The sequence below is a fragment of the Sinocyclocheilus rhinocerous genome, unplaced genomic scaffold (genome assembly GCF_001515625.1).
Source record: "Sinocyclocheilus rhinocerous isolate Xijiao unplaced genomic scaffold, SAMN03320098_v1.1 scaffold2160, whole genome shotgun sequence".
NCBI classification, from domain to species: domain Eukaryota; kingdom Metazoa; phylum Chordata; class Actinopteri; order Cypriniformes; family Cyprinidae; genus Sinocyclocheilus; species Sinocyclocheilus rhinocerous.
The window spans coordinates 300,395-317,807 of NW_015646171.1; the positions used below are offsets into that span (position 1 = coordinate 300,395).

The 17,413-nt window shown below is 36.6% G+C and overlaps 1 pseudogene; it reads right to left on the reverse strand.

Annotated features, from left to right (window-relative positions):
- Positions 1 to 1,681: 1,681 nt before the first annotated feature.
- Positions 1,682 to 5,381, reverse strand: LOC107707108 (zinc-binding protein A33-like; annotated as a pseudogene).
- Between the last annotated feature and the right edge of the window lie 12,032 nt (positions 5,382 to 17,413).

Below are 17,413 nucleotides of genomic sequence, written 5' to 3' on the forward strand. Positions count from 1 at the left end.
TCTTACAAAAACGCATCGAGTCGTCTCAGGAGATTCAACCTCTAAACGATCGGATCATATTTAACACTGTGAACTTGCGATCAATCGGATGTTTCTGGTTCAGTACAAGATCTATTGACAGCGTTTGTGACATCCAGTCAGTTACCACAGAAAACTATTTCAACTCATCCCGTTTATTTTAAAGCGTAAATTGTGGTTTCAGTACTGCATTTTCAATCGAAGCACATGAGCATGACACTAAATAAAAGGGAGTGTTGGGGGGGGGTGAAAAAGTTAGGAATCAAGCGGCTGAGATCAGGCTACATTGTGTTTATTATTTTATCTGCCAGATATATCAGTGCCACTTGGTTACTAAAAACTGGTAAAAAGGAAAAATCACTTTGTGTGTGGTATGATTTCTATGAGTGTGTGTTATGTGTCCTGGCCACAAAACTGAGCGCTCGAATGAAAACAAGATATTTATTCTAAGCAAGTGCAAGCAGCTCTTTAAAAATGTTTACGTAAATACAGTCGTTTTTTCTTCTGGTGAATTGTATTTGTTGTCAATTGAGCGTGTCTTAAACTAAAGTCCCTTTAAGGAACCGCTGTAAGGAAATAAGGAGAAGATTAACAACGTGCAATACAACAAACACCACAAACCAGTGTGTTCATAATTAAGATAATAGATTAAAATAATATGATAAGACACACCAATTTTCAATAAGCACAGTTAGCCAAACAGTCAGTTATTTAAGATTAACTGTTAAATTTTATTTACAGACCACTAATGTTTTTTTGCGATACAGTTGTGATATTTACATATAATAAAGTGATAAATTATGACAGTGTTTAGGTATTGTAAATATTGGTCAACTGCTGGGGTTGCTATGGTTACCTCTTCAGGCTAACAATTTCAGTTCACGAGTGAATGTTTACCGTCAGGTGAAACTTACTAGATAAATTGATTAACACTCTACATATATGAAAAATGATCGCTGGTAAAAGTTGCTTAACATATGCTGTAATGTTTTGAAAAGATTCCCTAGAGTCATTGGATAAATAAACTGAACACAGTCTCTGCTGAATATGAAGCTGATTACATTGACAAACACCCTCAGGTAGGCTAGGCATGTTTATGACAGCTTATGGTTTACTTGTATTCATAGCCTGAGAGTTTAATCAGAGCAGGTATTGCAGGAATGTGTCATCCTCCACAATAATTAAAATTAGGAGGAATTCCACTGGAACACCAACCAGTGTTGCCAGATTGGATGGACGATTTCCAGCCCAAAAGCTCACAAAAACCCGCCCAAAAACCGCCCAAAAAGTTTTTTTTGTTTCAGCCATGGCTTTTAGAAACTTTTTATCTCACAATTCTGACCTTTTTTCTCACAATTGTGAGTTTATATCTCACAATATGGACTTTTCTTCTCATAATTGCAAGTTTATATCTTGCAATTCTGTTTTTATGTCTCAGGATTGTGAGATATAAACTCAGAATTGCAAGAAAAAACTATGAGATTCATCATAGCAGGTGCTCCAGGTATGTGCCGTCCTCCACACTTGCCAATATCAGAAAGAAGGAAATGCCACCAGGTTGAGTTGACCAATCAGCTGGCACAGGTAAAGTCACCACACTGCATTTCACTTGCAATTCTGTAATATCACATCGGTACACCAAATAGTCTTTATTGCTTTTTACATTGATAATCACATTAAAATCTACCTTATTAATGCATCATCATTTGTACTGAAACATTGCATGATTAAATAATCACATTGCTGGACATACAGTGGCTCCAAAAAAGTATTTGGACACTTAAGCCATACTAAATTTATGATGGTCATTTCAGTTAAAGAAAAAAAAAAATCAAATGCCTTTTTGTTTTAAAGAAAGATGGACAAATGCACAAAACTTGTGCACAAGGCTATTTATGGTGTTCAGCATTCACTTGATCATGTGTAAAAAAAAAAAATGTCATGTTAGTTTTGGTTTTTAGACGTTTAGTGTATTTGCTGGGAAAAGACTCAGTGGTGTGTCCACATCTCCAGTACAGAAATATGGGAACACTTTCTCTGGAAATCCACCAGTGTAGGTGCACAGACTTCTGTTTCTGGAAGGGTCGATGAATCTCAGCTCTCCTTTGTCAAAGTCCAGCTCCAGTCAGATGATATTTGGCCTTTCATTGCTATCAATATCACTGACATGTTTTTTACCTTTCTTGTATTTACCATCCACATTACGAAAACACCAAAAGCGATTTTTTGCATTAATTTTACAAAGTTTTTTGCGGTTCACCGTTTCCCCCATCACTCCCAGTGTCCAGTTGTTGTTATCACCCACCTCTACGTCCCAGCAGTGCACACCTGAGCTGAAGCCCTGTGAGGCCAGCACCCCGTCATGTAGCCTTTTTGGGTTATCAGACACATGCAGATTCATTTCTACGTACTGAACACTGGCGCAGTCCTGTGACACCAGCAGTTTACTGGAGGCTGTGTCTGGGTCCAGAGTCACAGGAGCTGAAACACAGATGACTGTAAAATGCAGAGACTTTCATCAGTCAGTACCACTGCACTACTACTCATGTGTTTGTGTTTTGTTCTTTATAGACTTCCCATCATATCTTTCCAAACCTGTATGTTGTTATTTTTTTCTGTTGTACACAATAAAAGTGGATGGTGACTAGTGGCTTGGTCCAATAAAATCCAACAACACTTATTTTATGGTACTTTAAGTCTGTTCACGGCACATCAGAATTGGCATAATTACGAGAGTCGAACATGTAAAAAGCATTCACGTCCTTGTAGAACTCATAATTACAACTGAGCTCTGACTCGTATGACCACTACAACATCCCCTGGTTACACTCAAATTTACTGTGGCTTCAGCAGTAAAATGTAGTTCAGTTATTTTGTAATGTTTCTGATATATCATTCACTATTTTTAATGTCTTAATAATGCAAGAATAATCTTTGAATAAACAAGACATACAATGTGTCTATTGATAACTCACATTACATAGAATAATTTTGGTGTTATCTGTGTTGCCATAGCATAATTGATAATTCAGTTGATAAAGTCGAGTCTGAGCGTGTGAACAGCTCCAAGTAGAACGTCATGTGTTATCATCTTGTAATTATGTAAATTAGAAAAGAGCTGAATGATGTTTTTTTTTTTTTTCATTTGTGTTCCATGGAAAAAAAATAACAGCATACAATCTAAGCAGATGTCTAAGAAGATGCTATTACTTACGCTGTTCCACAAGGTTCTGCATTTTGACCCATGTGGTGAAGATCACTGTCTGAATGGGATAGTGCTGATATTCCTGTAGTTCAGGGGTTGTGTTTGCTACTGATGGGTGTTGGAGTCTGTGTAGATAAACGGTAAGATATTTGGTGTTCACTGGGCAAAATGGGATTGCAGCTGTAACCAAATTCTAATTGGGAAAGACTCACCTTTTTACGGTGTCGCTGTAATTCTGATTGAGAAATAAAAAAGCAATTAGCGTTCAGTCATGAGGTTGAGCAAACATCAGTATTGATTATCAGACACGTTTGCACCAGATTACAGTTCTGACTTTTGTAATTCTGAATGAGAAATAAAAAAGCAATTAGCGCTCAGTCATGAGGTTGAGCAAACATCAATATTGATTATCAGACACGTTTGCACCAGATTACAGTTCTGACTTTTGTCTTTGGCTTTATGTGTATCATTGAGTATTTGATCTGATCTGTACCTGGAGAAATGTGATGTTTTCAGCTTCTATGTCCTGCCAGACGGCTGCCATCCTCTCAGACAGATCTGATATCTGTGCGGAGAGCTCCTTCATTCTGGCCTGGAGTTTCTCATCTTGAAGTTTCATTTCTTTATGCAAGGATCTGATCTGTTTCTCCTCCTCGTCTTTAAGAAACTGATGGAGCTTCTCAAATTCCTTCTTGATTTGGTTTTCATCCATATTGGTGTGTTCCTGAAATGGTTTAAGAAGGTTTAATCCTTTGTTAAAGGGATAGTTCACCCAAAAATGAAAATATGCCATTAATTTACTCACCCTCAGGCCATCCAAGTGCGAAACGTGGATGTTTTACTTGTCTAAAGCATAAAAAGTGAATGAACTAGTCTTCATCATCTCACCTTTTTACATAAACAATGAGAAACCATAAAAACAATCATCTGGCCCTTCATTCAAGTGTTCGGTTCACACATGCTCATATCAGCGGCTCATCAGTCTTCAGTCCGAATCGAACTGTTTCCTCAGTTCAGTGACTGTTGGAGTAACTGGAGCACTGAATGATTCATTCATCATAGGATCAGATACGCCACTATTTTGACTCATTTTGAGTTGGAGTGACTGTCAGGCGTCTGAAAGGGAGTATTGATTGAGTAACTTGTAGATCTGTGTTGCTCCAGCCGCAAAATGTTTCAGACACTTCAGTCTAATTTGGTGAACTGATTTTGTGAACCAGGCATCACTCCGGACCGTTTGCCTGATGCCTAATGTTCAGTTTCTTGCACAGACCGATCGTTTTGCTTCATAAGACTTTAATGTATCATCAGGAGCCACGGGTATTATTTTAGTTTTCGTTGATATGCTTTTTTTTGACTCTCAAAGTGACATAGCTGCTGACTTGCATTGTATGAATCACCAAGGATCACAGTTTCAGCTAAAAACTTCATTACTGTTCCACTGAAGAAAAGTCACACGTCTTGGATGGCCAAATTTTCATTATGGGTGAAATATCCTTTTAAGTTGACCTAAATCTTCACTACATATTACAACACTAACTACATACCTTACTGAGCTCAGCCCGTTCGACACAGCTCTCATGGGCTTCCTTGAGGTCACCGAGTGTCGCCTGCAGTCTGTCCATTTGTGTCTTGAGATCCTCCTAGAATCACAGGATAAACTCTCAATACTGAGCTTGAAGATGCCAAAAGTCAGTCAGATCAGATTCCAGACTCCTCGCACCTTTAAATTCCCAGCAGCCTCGTTGACAGGAGAACACTTGTGATCTTCGTGCTTCTTTGATGTGTAACAGACCACACAGATGGGCTGCTTGTCCACAAAGCAGAAGAGTTTGAACTTTTCTTCATGTTCTGGACAAACGTCTCCTGAAACAGCTGAGGGTTTTCTCTTCTTGAAGGACTCACAGAGCGCTCTGAATGCCAGGCTCTTGGTGGGCTCGTCGTGAGAGCATTCCTTCCGACAGACCGGACACTGCGGCACGTCCTGAGTCGTCCAGAAACGCTGGAGACATTCCTCACACAAACTGTGGCTACATTTCAAAGTGACCGGATCGGTGAAGACATCACAACAGATGAGACATGTCAAATCCTCTTCCAGGAAGGACAAAGCGTCTGCCATGACTGAAGTCAGTTCTCAGTAGACACACTTGACCAATAAAAGTTCTGACAGGGGTTGTAAAGAAGCAGACAGCAGCTCTACTTCTAAAACCCAATGAACTGTTCTTTGAACTACTGTTGGAGATATTGTGAAACCTACCTTATCTTTCCTTCACACCCCGCCCTTTCAGTCCGTTAACTTTCATTTCACTAGAAGCTTTAATAAACAACTCCTCCCTCCAGAATTAATATCACATTAAAGCCAATAACAGTCACATGGAACAGCTGCACTTGTTCGGCTTAAAGTCTTCCTTAAATTGGGGTGCACATTTTACATTAGGACATTAGAAGCTACTAGTTAGTTTGTAACTAACTGGTTTTCTTAATTTGGTTAACTGTATATTATAAAACAAGATTTCTATGAAGTAATGTACATATGATTAAACTAAGTTTAATAGTGCAGTGCACCAATATGTAGTAATTCATTAGTGTCCAACTATAGGCAAACGTCCTAGGAGTTAGTAAATAATGACAGAATTTCATTTCTGAGCTATTATGTTAAGTCAGCAGGGGCTGAATTGAATAAAATCACTAGAGTCACTAGATGGCAGTATGCATCCATGTAATTTGACTTTAGGACATTGCAGGGCATTTCAAATCATTTCACATTAGATTTTCTTTAAAAGAAAATCAAAAACCCACAAGTGGTTCCCAAACAGCGGCACTTTTTCCCCCTGGTTTGCAAAAAGAAGTTGATTGTAGCTAAATTCTCTCTGCGTTCATGTGTGTGTTTCCTTTTATTTCATTAGCTTGTTTTTCTCCAGCATATGGTGTCTAGGAGTCCTACAGCTAAACGAAGATCAGTTCATTGCATGGCACTTATTAATCACAGTGGGGTCCTGCAGCTGCTGTTTCTACACTGTCATATGCTTAAAAGGTTCGTTCAGTCAAAAAAGAAAACGTACTCTCCTTCATATCCTTTCAAAGCTCAAGTTGAATGTACTTTATGGTGCTTTGCAGTAATGTTTGCGTCTTGGGAGACTATGGTCTGTTGTTGCATGTAAAATGTCTCCTCTTGTTTTCCTCAGGGAAAAAGAACAGCACACAGGTTTGGAATGACAAGGGTGAGTAAATAATGACATAATTTCCTTTATTATGTCAACTTTTCCTTTAATAAACAGAAAAAACGAGAGATGTAGAGAGATATATTGCACAGACAAGAGTAAGCGACAGCCAGAAAGACAGAGCGGAGGCAGGAGCTGTGATATTTGAGGGACCCAGGTGTTTCTGTCAGTATCTGATATGTGCGCTCATCTCCCAGGACTCTCATGTACTGTCTGCGGCGCTCCGTCCATGTGGGACGCGACGCTGCATCAAATCCTCTACAACGCTGCCACAATTAGTTTGTTCACCAATATTGTCAATGTCAGTTTTCCTCCTCTCTTTCACTCTGTCTCTCTCTCAAACAGTCCTTCCATCAGAATTGGCAAAACCTCTGTCCAAACTCCAGTGAGCCAAGCACTGCAAGAGCTTTCAGTCGAAGTTAAACTGCTCTGGGATGCTTTATGGTGTATGTGGAATGGTAATTTTCCATAAAAATATGCTTTTCACTTTGATCCTTATCTGTTAAAGCAATAGTTTGTCTAAAATGATCTTCACTCTTCAAAATAAAGAGGGGTTTTGCAGCAAAGCCATAGAAGAACTGTTTTGGATTCCCTAAAGAAGCTTTCAGTGATCAGTTCTTAAAAGAGCCATTTCTTTTTTTGACTATAAAGAACTTTTTGTGGAAAGATTCCATGGTTGTTAAAGGTTCTTCATAAAGAATCTTTATTTATAAGAGTGTTCTGTTATTATTTACTCACTGTCATGTGGTTCCAAACCCATAAAAAGCTGCATAAAGATTGTTTTACAGTAAAAAAGTATATGGGTTTGAAACGACATGAGATGTGTGTATATGTTTGTTCTCTACTGAACTGGATGGGTTAAATGCAGAGCACAAATTCTGAGTATGAGACACCATACTTGGCTACACTTCACTTCTAAAATTTAATCTTTGATAGAATATAAATAATCTATCCCATAAATTAATTACACCATGTCAAAAGGCTTCTTTGCATGCCCTCCACGTTTGTAGTGGCGAACCTCGGTGTATGCGTAATGGCTGCATCTCATTTCAGCTTTCACACATGAATTCAGACCATCGCAGAAATTGGATTAAATGCACAATTTCACCAGATGGACCAGAGCTGCTTACAAAGTGCCAGTTACCTTTTCAGCCCATGTCTCATCTCTGTGGCGAACAGTGGGATATATAGACAAACAGATCATCAATGCCAAGGGCAAAGACACAAAGTTTTCTTGAAAGGGCTCTTGATGTGCAAGTGCATCTGTCCAGGTTGTTGTGGGTAATGGAATACTTCAAAACAGGCACACATTCATATCTAATTCTGGTCATGTCTCACATAAAAAGAAAACCTCAGATGAGAAATCTTTAAAGGAAAAATTCACCCAAACATGAAAATGTTCTCACCCTCAAGCCATCCAAGATGTAGATGAGTTTGTGTCTTCATCAGATTTGGAGAAATGTAGCATTGCATCTCTTGCTCACCAATGGATGCTCTGCAGTGAATGGGTGCCGTCAGAATGAGAGCTGATAAAAACATCACAATAATCCACAAGTAATCCACACCACTCCAGTCCATGTCTTGTGATTTTTAAGTAAATGTTCATTTTTGAGTGAACTATTCCTTTAATGCCTCAGTTGTTTCTCCTAGCAGCTGAGTGGGGAATAACATACATTGATGAAGTGTTCAAAATAAGACCAGAAACGTCATAGCTTTCCTCTGGTGGATGTTATATGGATTTTGCTTCAGGGATTGAGGACCAAACCCTGAGACGGCCAGTGTTCACCAGCATATAAAGCTCCAGAATCGTGCTTTTTAAAGGAGTAACATCAATTCAGGAAAACGGAGACGACAGCAGCGCAATTGAGCCGAGTCGCTCACCACTGCAATGAGTGCAATCTTACCTGTCTTTAAAAAAAACATTTGTAGGTTGTGTTCAGGAGATTAATTTGTACCTAGAAATGTCTCACATTGTTTTTTTTCTTCCAGGGCAATATAGAGAAACTCATGTTCTGTGCTGGCGGGATGGAGAAACGAACAGGATCTCTGGGAGGACATGGAGATTGGGTTCCAGAGCTCAAGCTCACTGCGATCTGCAGCAGTCAGCTGCTACTGTAGAGCTGTCAGTCTGGAGACGGGACACACGCACACAATCAGGTACAGAGTGATGAATTTCAACATCGAAGCGGACACAAAAACACACACGCACAAACACAAACACATACACATGCAATTATACTTAAAGCTGCTCTAAGCAATTTCTGTGCCACTGGTGGCACCAAACCAAACGGCAAAATAACTGGATTCTTATGTTTTTCTGAAGCAAGTGAATAGGCTCCATACATGTCTCTGTAGATATGGCTCGGTGTATGCAAGTATTTTTTTCACTCACATTTATCCACCAAGCGAAAATGGTTAGACTCATCTTTTAGAAAAGTAATAACACACCTATCTTCAGCAAGCCACATGATATTCATGCTTTAGTGGTGCTGGACGAGAACAAAAGTTGAATTTCAAGCAGTTGATAATACTCCGAAATGTTTCTTGAGCAGCAAATCAGCATATTAGAGTGATTTCTGAAGGATTATGCACTGAAGACCGGAGTAATGATGCTGAAAATTCAGCTTTGATCACAGGAATAAATTACATTTTGCTATATATTCACCTAGAAAACAGTTATTTTTAAGTTTTAAAAATATTTCACAATTTTTACTGTATTCTTAATCAAATAAATGCAGATTTGGTGAGCCGTAGAGACTCCTTTAATAGATATTTCAAAAAAGGTAATTCCAAACTTTTGTGGTGCTCTACAATTTTTAAAATCAGAAATTCTGACTTTCCGAGTCAAATGGAACACAATGTTCCATTGAAATTGCTTACATGAGTCAAAGTAAGCTTTCAGAATGCATTTAGAGGGACAGGTTTAACCTTTTCTGTTCAAGCAGTGTCAGTCTGCACATGAGAACAGAGAGTTCCTGAATGTGTCTTTGTGCCGTGTGAAGATGGCTGTGTAAACTGTGTGTTTGAGGATCACACTGCAGTGCAGGGTGATGAATGGAGGGACGGTGGAAATTCGTTGCTCAGGTAACCAGACGGCCGCTGTTTCCCCGTGCGTGGGTAGATATAGACACGATCTGCTGGGATGCAAAGCAGGAACGCCTCGTCTAGCAATTACTGCGCGCAGCACGGAGCAGCAGGCCATAGGTACTTTATTAAAGTTACACAAATGTCTCATATTTCTCTTGATAGATCAGACTCTTTCTCTCTTTAGATCAAATTCATCTCTCATCTTAAACCCAGCAATTTAAAAACTCCCAGACCTATTTACTCCTCTCGGTAAGTCATTAAAGGTATTGGCTTTAAGTCTCTTAAAGAAATGCTGGGACATATTACACTCTCAAATTTCTAAGAAGTTACCATTTGCAGAAAGAAAATGAAGCCTATTATTCATATTTTAAAATAGGCCCCATCCCTCCCCTAAATTTTTATTATATTAAGGGCAGCAAATAAATTATTTTTAATTAAATAAATTCACAAAAATTACAACAAATGTGCTTTACTATTAAAAAAAATAAATATATTAAAATATATTTATTATATTAAAAATATGTATATTACACACACATATATAAATATAAAATATAGTTCTTTTTCATTATTGTAATGAGATTTGGAAATGTGTGTGTGTGTGTGTGTGTATATATATATATATAGATAGATATATGGATATAATTTATTAATTCTTACATGATTTAATATAATAATATATTGCTAATAAATGCAATATATTACTTTTATATATAAAAAATTATAATAATTATATTTCATACAATTTATATATAATTGAAATAAATATTAAATACATAATTTAAAAATATTTTTCTAATTGTAATGAGAATTGGAAATATATACACACACACATACACATATGTGTATGAATGTGTGTGTGTGTGTATATAAACAAAATATCATTTCATTTCTTATTTTACAATATTTGTTTATACAGGGAGGAGAAATATCATATGACACAGATTATTTCCAGCAAATATGTTGCGGTTTAGAAGACGCAGCGATTACAGAATGATGAGTGTTTATAATCCACTTTCCCACATGATGTAACATGGTTTTATTATTCAGGAGGTTAGAAACTGAGTAAGAAGTGTTAGTTAATATCCTCCTCTGGCATGATTAATGTGTCTTTATTCGTCTTAATAGATTTGACAGGAAGCAAATCATCGCTGATATTCCCTTCGTAATATATGAGAGAAAGAGGAAGGGGAAAACCACTCTTTGATCGGATCCGGCATTGCTGGACGTCTGTTGGTTTGATATATGGTGAAGCGCTGCGTTTGATTGTGATCAGCAGTGATGTATGTGCAGTTAGCAGATAGGAAGTGGACGGGTTAATCGTTTGACTCGTGTTGGTTGGTCTGTGGCTTGTGAAGATTGCGTTTTATTGGGTTTTTCTCCTCAGCCTCTTGTTGAATCATTAACTCTTGATTTTACAGATCGCCATGATTGTATATTTCATGCAGCATGAACTGATGAAGGTGAACTTAATAAATGAAGTCTCATTTCTCGCACACTTACAAATGAAGAAAAGATAATGCATGTTTGGCCCCAGAATTGCATTTGATTACATTTGACTAATGATTCATTTATTGACGAGAAACTAGAATCAATGCATTTAAAAAAATAAATAAATTATGCTTCTGTGTGCGTGTAATTGCATGCATCTTCTGCTTTCTAAATTCAGCGTTTCACATCCATTTGTGTTTCCGAAAGCGGAGATGAATCTCTGATAATCTCGTTTGAATCTGATAATGAAGAGACTAGAATATTCTCCAGCAATAATATTCTTACGGCTTTAGTGAAATAAAACGGCAACTTTCTGTTGACTTTGCTAATATATAACCGGATTAAATGAAATCCTCCTCCTCCTCATTAAATAACTCATTTGGGAGGAAAGATCATGTTATTGAGTTCGAATGTCAGGCTCGGGGTTGCCGTGGAAATTAATGCACAGTCTGTGTGCATCTAAGTATTTAAATTTATAAGAGCTAATATATTCTGATTAATAATGCATGCGATTCATAACGAGCTCTGAGAAGTGTGCTCAAAGTTTAAAGCAGTGTTTAAAGAGATTGAAGTTTTTATTGTCTGTAATCCTGGGGATTATGTGGGCAGTGCTGAGGTTAGATTAGAGATTACAGCCGTCTGCTGTGTAATCCAGCTCTGTTTAATAACGTTTCACACTGAGATGCTCCGCTCAGTAATGGGATATTAGGCTCTCATCCAGAGCTCTCTCTCCTCTATGTGCACAAACGTACTGTTTCAGCAGTACAGCAGCGCTTCTAGTTTTGCTTCAGCCCCCAGAATTTACAGTATTTTCTTAAGTTTTATTGGGTTTAATGTCTTCTGGGTGGCATTTTCTCCTGCGCTGTTTAGTTTTGTTTATGGTTTATTAGGATGTGGATGTCACACAACCTGTCCATGTTGACTTCCGTGTAATTTGACGACAAATTTGTGCCAAAATACTAGTACAAACTCAGTTTGATTAATAGTGGAAATGTTTTCTTTCTTTTAGAAGTTGATGCATTAAGTCTGTTTATTAATTCAAGATATATAAGGCAAATTCCCCCCATGGGCTTTGTCTTATGTCTATATTAAATGATAAAGTTAAAGGAATAGTTCTTCCGAAAAATTTGCTAAAAATGTACTCCTCCTCCTCAGGTCATCCAAGATTAGGATGAGTTTGTTTCTTCATCAGATTTGTAGAAATGTAGCATTGCATCAGTGTCTCAGCAATGGATGCTCTGCAGTGAATGGGTGCCGTCAGAATGAGAGCTGATAAAAACATCTCAATAATCCACGAGTAATCCACAGCACTCCAGTCCATCAGTTAACATCTGGAGAAGACAAAAGCTGAAACAAATCCAGCATTAAGATATTTTAACTTCAAACTTTTTTGTTGTAGTCCATCTCATGTTGTCTCTCACATCAAAATCATATTTGTTTAGAGCCGTTTTGGACTGTTTTGGCTTGTAAACGCTGCTTGATCTGTGCAGATTTCTCTCCTGATTCAGACCAGTTGACTTTTTCACTGAAGGAAGTGTTATTATGGATAGAAGACTGTTTACATGAACTCTACATGATACGTGCCAAGAGACCATAAAGGAACATAACGCAACTATCAGTAAAAGACTTGTTTACATGGAGCAACACACACAAATTACATCAGCAGAACTTCATCCACCTAGAACTGAAGTTGCACCTCAAAACAATGCTTTAGATATGTTTTTTTTTTTAATTGAATAATTCATGCAAGTGCTCGAACAAAATGCGAGCTTCACCCTTCTGCTTTTTTACCCTCTGGCACACTTGCATTACTGTAACTCGTTTTAGCTCGTTTTTATGATTCAGAATGGTTGTCTGTGGAAATGGACAGCATGTCATTGATGCTGTTTATGGGACGTCCTTTAATACAGCTGTGTGTGTGTGTGTGTGTGTGTATCTGTATTTTAAACTCTCAGTTTGACTTGATTTTTCTGGATCAGTGGAAAACAGCAGATTTCTGAGCACATGCAGTGAAATATGCAAAGCAACAGCCGCCTTGTGGTTTTAATATTTGAACCGCTTCGAGGGGTTTTTCAATCACCACACACACATGCACACACACACACGCACACACACACACACACACACGCACACACACACACACACATGCACACACACACACGCACACACACACACACACTTCTCTCCAAAAGTCCCAATTATTCAGAATCAGGCATCACATGGACGTGCTTGACGGCCTGTTTTTTGGCTGAATGAAGATTCAAAGTTTGGAGGAGGATTTTGGCGTAAATCGTTGTGAAGGTTTTACCCGTCCTTTCATTATCCGACTTACTTTTAACAACAAGAGAAATCAAAGCGGTGTGTAAATGTGTGTGTGTGTGTTTAGCTTGGAGTTTAATTTGATTTCCTCTGCTTTTTCTGACTTGTTTCTTTTAGTCGCTCTTTGTAAGAAGGACACGGCGGATGAGCACCTCAGCGTGATCAACCAGGTACCACATACACGTTTACAATCAAAAGCGAATTACGTTAGACAGCGAGAAAATGAAGCAATTTATTTATCATTATAACCATTGTACTGAATTATGCAAAACTATTAGCTCGTGTTCCTGTGGTTTCTAAGCTCTGTAACCATCGTGTACTACATTAATGAGATTTTGAGCTCAAAAAGACAAACATGGACTCATAAATACATGCGAGAGAAGGAGAGACATGCATTGGTGGAGAGAGAGAGACAGTAGATTAATTTACTTTCCAAAACAGACTCTGATTTGATTAGTCGTATTTGAAGTCGTCATGAAATTATGATAAACTGTCACGCACATTCTGTAATAATCTACAGTTAGACTAATGCATTATATTACTTAATTCAGATTTATTCTGATTCTTATTAATTAATATTTATTGAACATTATAACCACATTGTAAACTAATAAACATGGTCTTTTATGAGTGTTGCTGCTGTTAAGCCACTTGAGGCCGTTCATTACAGTGATTTGACCAAGGTCACTGGGTTAAGATCACTTACCCGCGGTAATAGACACATGGCCTCAAGTGGCTTATTGTGTTAGTTTGAAGAGAAATTGGTCCTCTGTGTGTGTTGCATTGTGGGTAAACTCTGCTGTTGTAAATGAGTCAGCAGTGTGACTTGTTTTGTTTGGACAGATTAAAAAAATTAAACAAAAAAAAAAACCCAATACATTAAAAATAAAATTGAAAACATAAAGAAAAACAAAAAGGAAACTTTTTTTTCAGTTTGTAAAGGAATATTTTTATTTACTTATATTTTTATAATTTATATTAATGTAATCTTTTATTTCGGATGTTTTGCTCTTCCTTCTGCCTTCCTTTTTCTCTTTCTTCTCCCTTGTTTTGTTTGGATATATTAACATTTTTAAAAATGAAAAAAAAAAAAAAAGTGAAATATTTTTATTCCTTCCATTTTATTATTTTCATCTTTTAAAAAAAACTCTCTCTCTCGTTCTCTCTCTATCCTAATGTGTCTGACAAGTGCCCATTCTGTAAAAAAAGGGAAAAAATGTTTCACTGTTTTTTAGAGTGTTCAAGATTGAAAAATTTGTTTAATGTACCTACCCTAATGTTTTCTAATTTTGGTGAAAATTTTTCTTTTCAGAGTTTTATTTTTGGCCCATGTTATAGAGCAGCTCACAGAACTAAAAGTCAGTTGCTGAATTTTCAAAAACAGTAATTAATATTTCTTAAAAATATCCGAATATTTGACTTTCTAAGACATGGCAGGGTTAGTTCAGGTTCACATCAAACTATATGACCAATGAAATATTTTGAAAACATTTTTAAAATGTTTTGAACACTCACTTCAAGCAATATGGACAATAAATTATTATTTTTTACTTGTTTTTTTAGTCATTAAATGAAAACTTTGTTGAAAAGTTTTTCAAAACCTTATGAAACCAAAGATTAGATTTCTAACCAAAACAATGGACTTTTAAATTAATTATTACGCTATTTTTCTTTTCATCCTTCTGCAATGACCCATAAAATTTTCCTTTAAACTGATAAAAAAAACATATATATATATATATATATATATATATAAAATACCCCTCTAGACGGTCAAGAACAGTAATTAGTATTTATTTAAAAATGTCAGAACTTTTTAGAGTCATTAAATTAAATGTTTGGAAATACTTTTCCAAAACCATATGAAACCAAGGATTAGATTTCTAAGAAAAACACTTGACTTGTAAATTAGATTGTTACAGTATTTTTGCATTGACTTTTCATAAACATAACAAACCAACAGAAATTCAGATAAATTTCTAAAAACTTTGCACAACTAGATCTTATGTGAGCCTGGAGCACAAAAGCAGTCTTAAGTCGCTGGGGTATATTTGTAGCAATAACCAACAATACATAGTATGGGTCAAAATTATACATTTTTCTTTTATGCCAAAAATCATTTGTTATTGACCACAATATCAGTGAAGCCTGACAGAGAGATGATGCTTCGGACAAACCTTTGATATGTCTAATATCATCATTGATGTTTGTGCAGTGATGCAAGTGAGTTTGTGTTGATGCATGTGAATGTGTGCAGAGAGAGAGTGTTTTTATGGTATTCAGTGGGCGTCCTGTCTGACGTAGCGGCATGAATTGGAGATTTCATTTCGTTTCATCAGACGCACTCAAAGGCTGCTGAGGGCCCATGGACGCTGGATGGGTTGGTTGTAAATAACAGAGGCCTATTCAGATCAGAGGTTCGTGTGAGGCAACCTCGTGCGCTCTGGGCTTTCCTCGCAAAGAAGGGAAGTAAAGAAACACACATAGAGAAAGAAAGAAAGAAAGAAAGAAAGAGATGGAGGGATGCAGATGGATGTGTACTATTCATGAATGGGAAATGAGAGGATGAAGGAGAGATGTGTTTCTGCAGGTGTTGAGAGCGTCTCTGTCCCTGACTGCCTGTATTAATATTTCATACTGAAGTGATTGTCTTCATGCGCCGGATGTGTGAGTGTTTGAGGGGTTTTTCTCTCTTGGTAGGATCACAGATGGATTTTCCAGCTGGACTGATGACTGTATTACAGATGTTTCGTTTAGCGCTACCTTCTGCGATCCTTTCATTGAGATTAGGGAATATCGGCGCTGATAACGAGTCATTTAACTATATGTGACCCTGGAGCACAAAAGCAGTGTTAAGTCGCTGCTTATGACTGGTTTTGTGCTCCAGGATCACATTTGTGTTTTAACCTTTACAGCTGGAGTCTAAATAGCTAACTAATAAGTCAGGTTCAGTGGCAGCAACACAAGCTTTGTGTTCACGTGATGTTGGCTAGACATTGGCATCTGTGTTTGTGTATACAGGGTGTAAAGTTTGTTGCATCTGGGCACCAACTTTTAACCCTATAAAGCCTGTATCAAGTCCTCTAAATGATCTGTAGGATCAAAACTTTGCTGTAAATCTGTCGCACACAATCTACTCCATGCCTTCTGACGTCTGATTGATAGTTTAGAGTTTTTTATCCAGTCAAAGCTCTTTTTCCAGAACATCTCACATCTTCTGAGGAGCCTTTATTTCTTCAGCTCTCAATCACTGCATTATATGTTTGGAGCATTTACATCTCATCTTACTAAGACATATTATTGGAGATACAGAGCGACGACTGATATTTATATCATTTTATATCTGCTATACTGTTATAAAGATCTCATTGTTTTACATTACAAGCATCAGAATCTCATCATATAAATATCAGCATCTGCACCAAATTGTATATTTTTGCAAATTTTGAGTCTCTGAATAAAATTGAGCTGTTTTTACTTCATTTTCTGTTAATATCAGTCTATATGAGCCATAAAAGCCAGATATCTCAAATATGATTCAAAACATAAAACACATGCATTTATTTTGTTTGTCTAAAAGTTCAATAAATAAAAAATTTGATTTTTCAGACTTCTATTATATAATATACAGTATATTATAAAATGTTTTCAATTTCAGTTTGTTGAAATATTTAATATTTTGTATTTTTTAATATAAACAATATAATATACGTTTTTGTATTACAGTAATTACTGATTATTTAGAAATATGTTTTATATCATGATGCAAAAAATCTAATTAATCCTAAAAAGTCATTTTCCTCGACTAAGTTTTAAATGCTCTAATAACTGTAATACTTTTATTTTTTCGTATTACATTGATACATATTATATAATGATTTAAAATTCAATTTTAATTTTAAATTGAGGTGTTTTTCCTCTATATTCCCATTATACTGTATCATACTGTATGAGCCATAAAAGAATGATGTATCAAATATGATACAAAACATAAAACACATATGCAGATTTGTTTTGTAGATTTTGTCTAAAAGTTCAATAAATTGTTTAATAAAAAAAAAAAAAAAATATA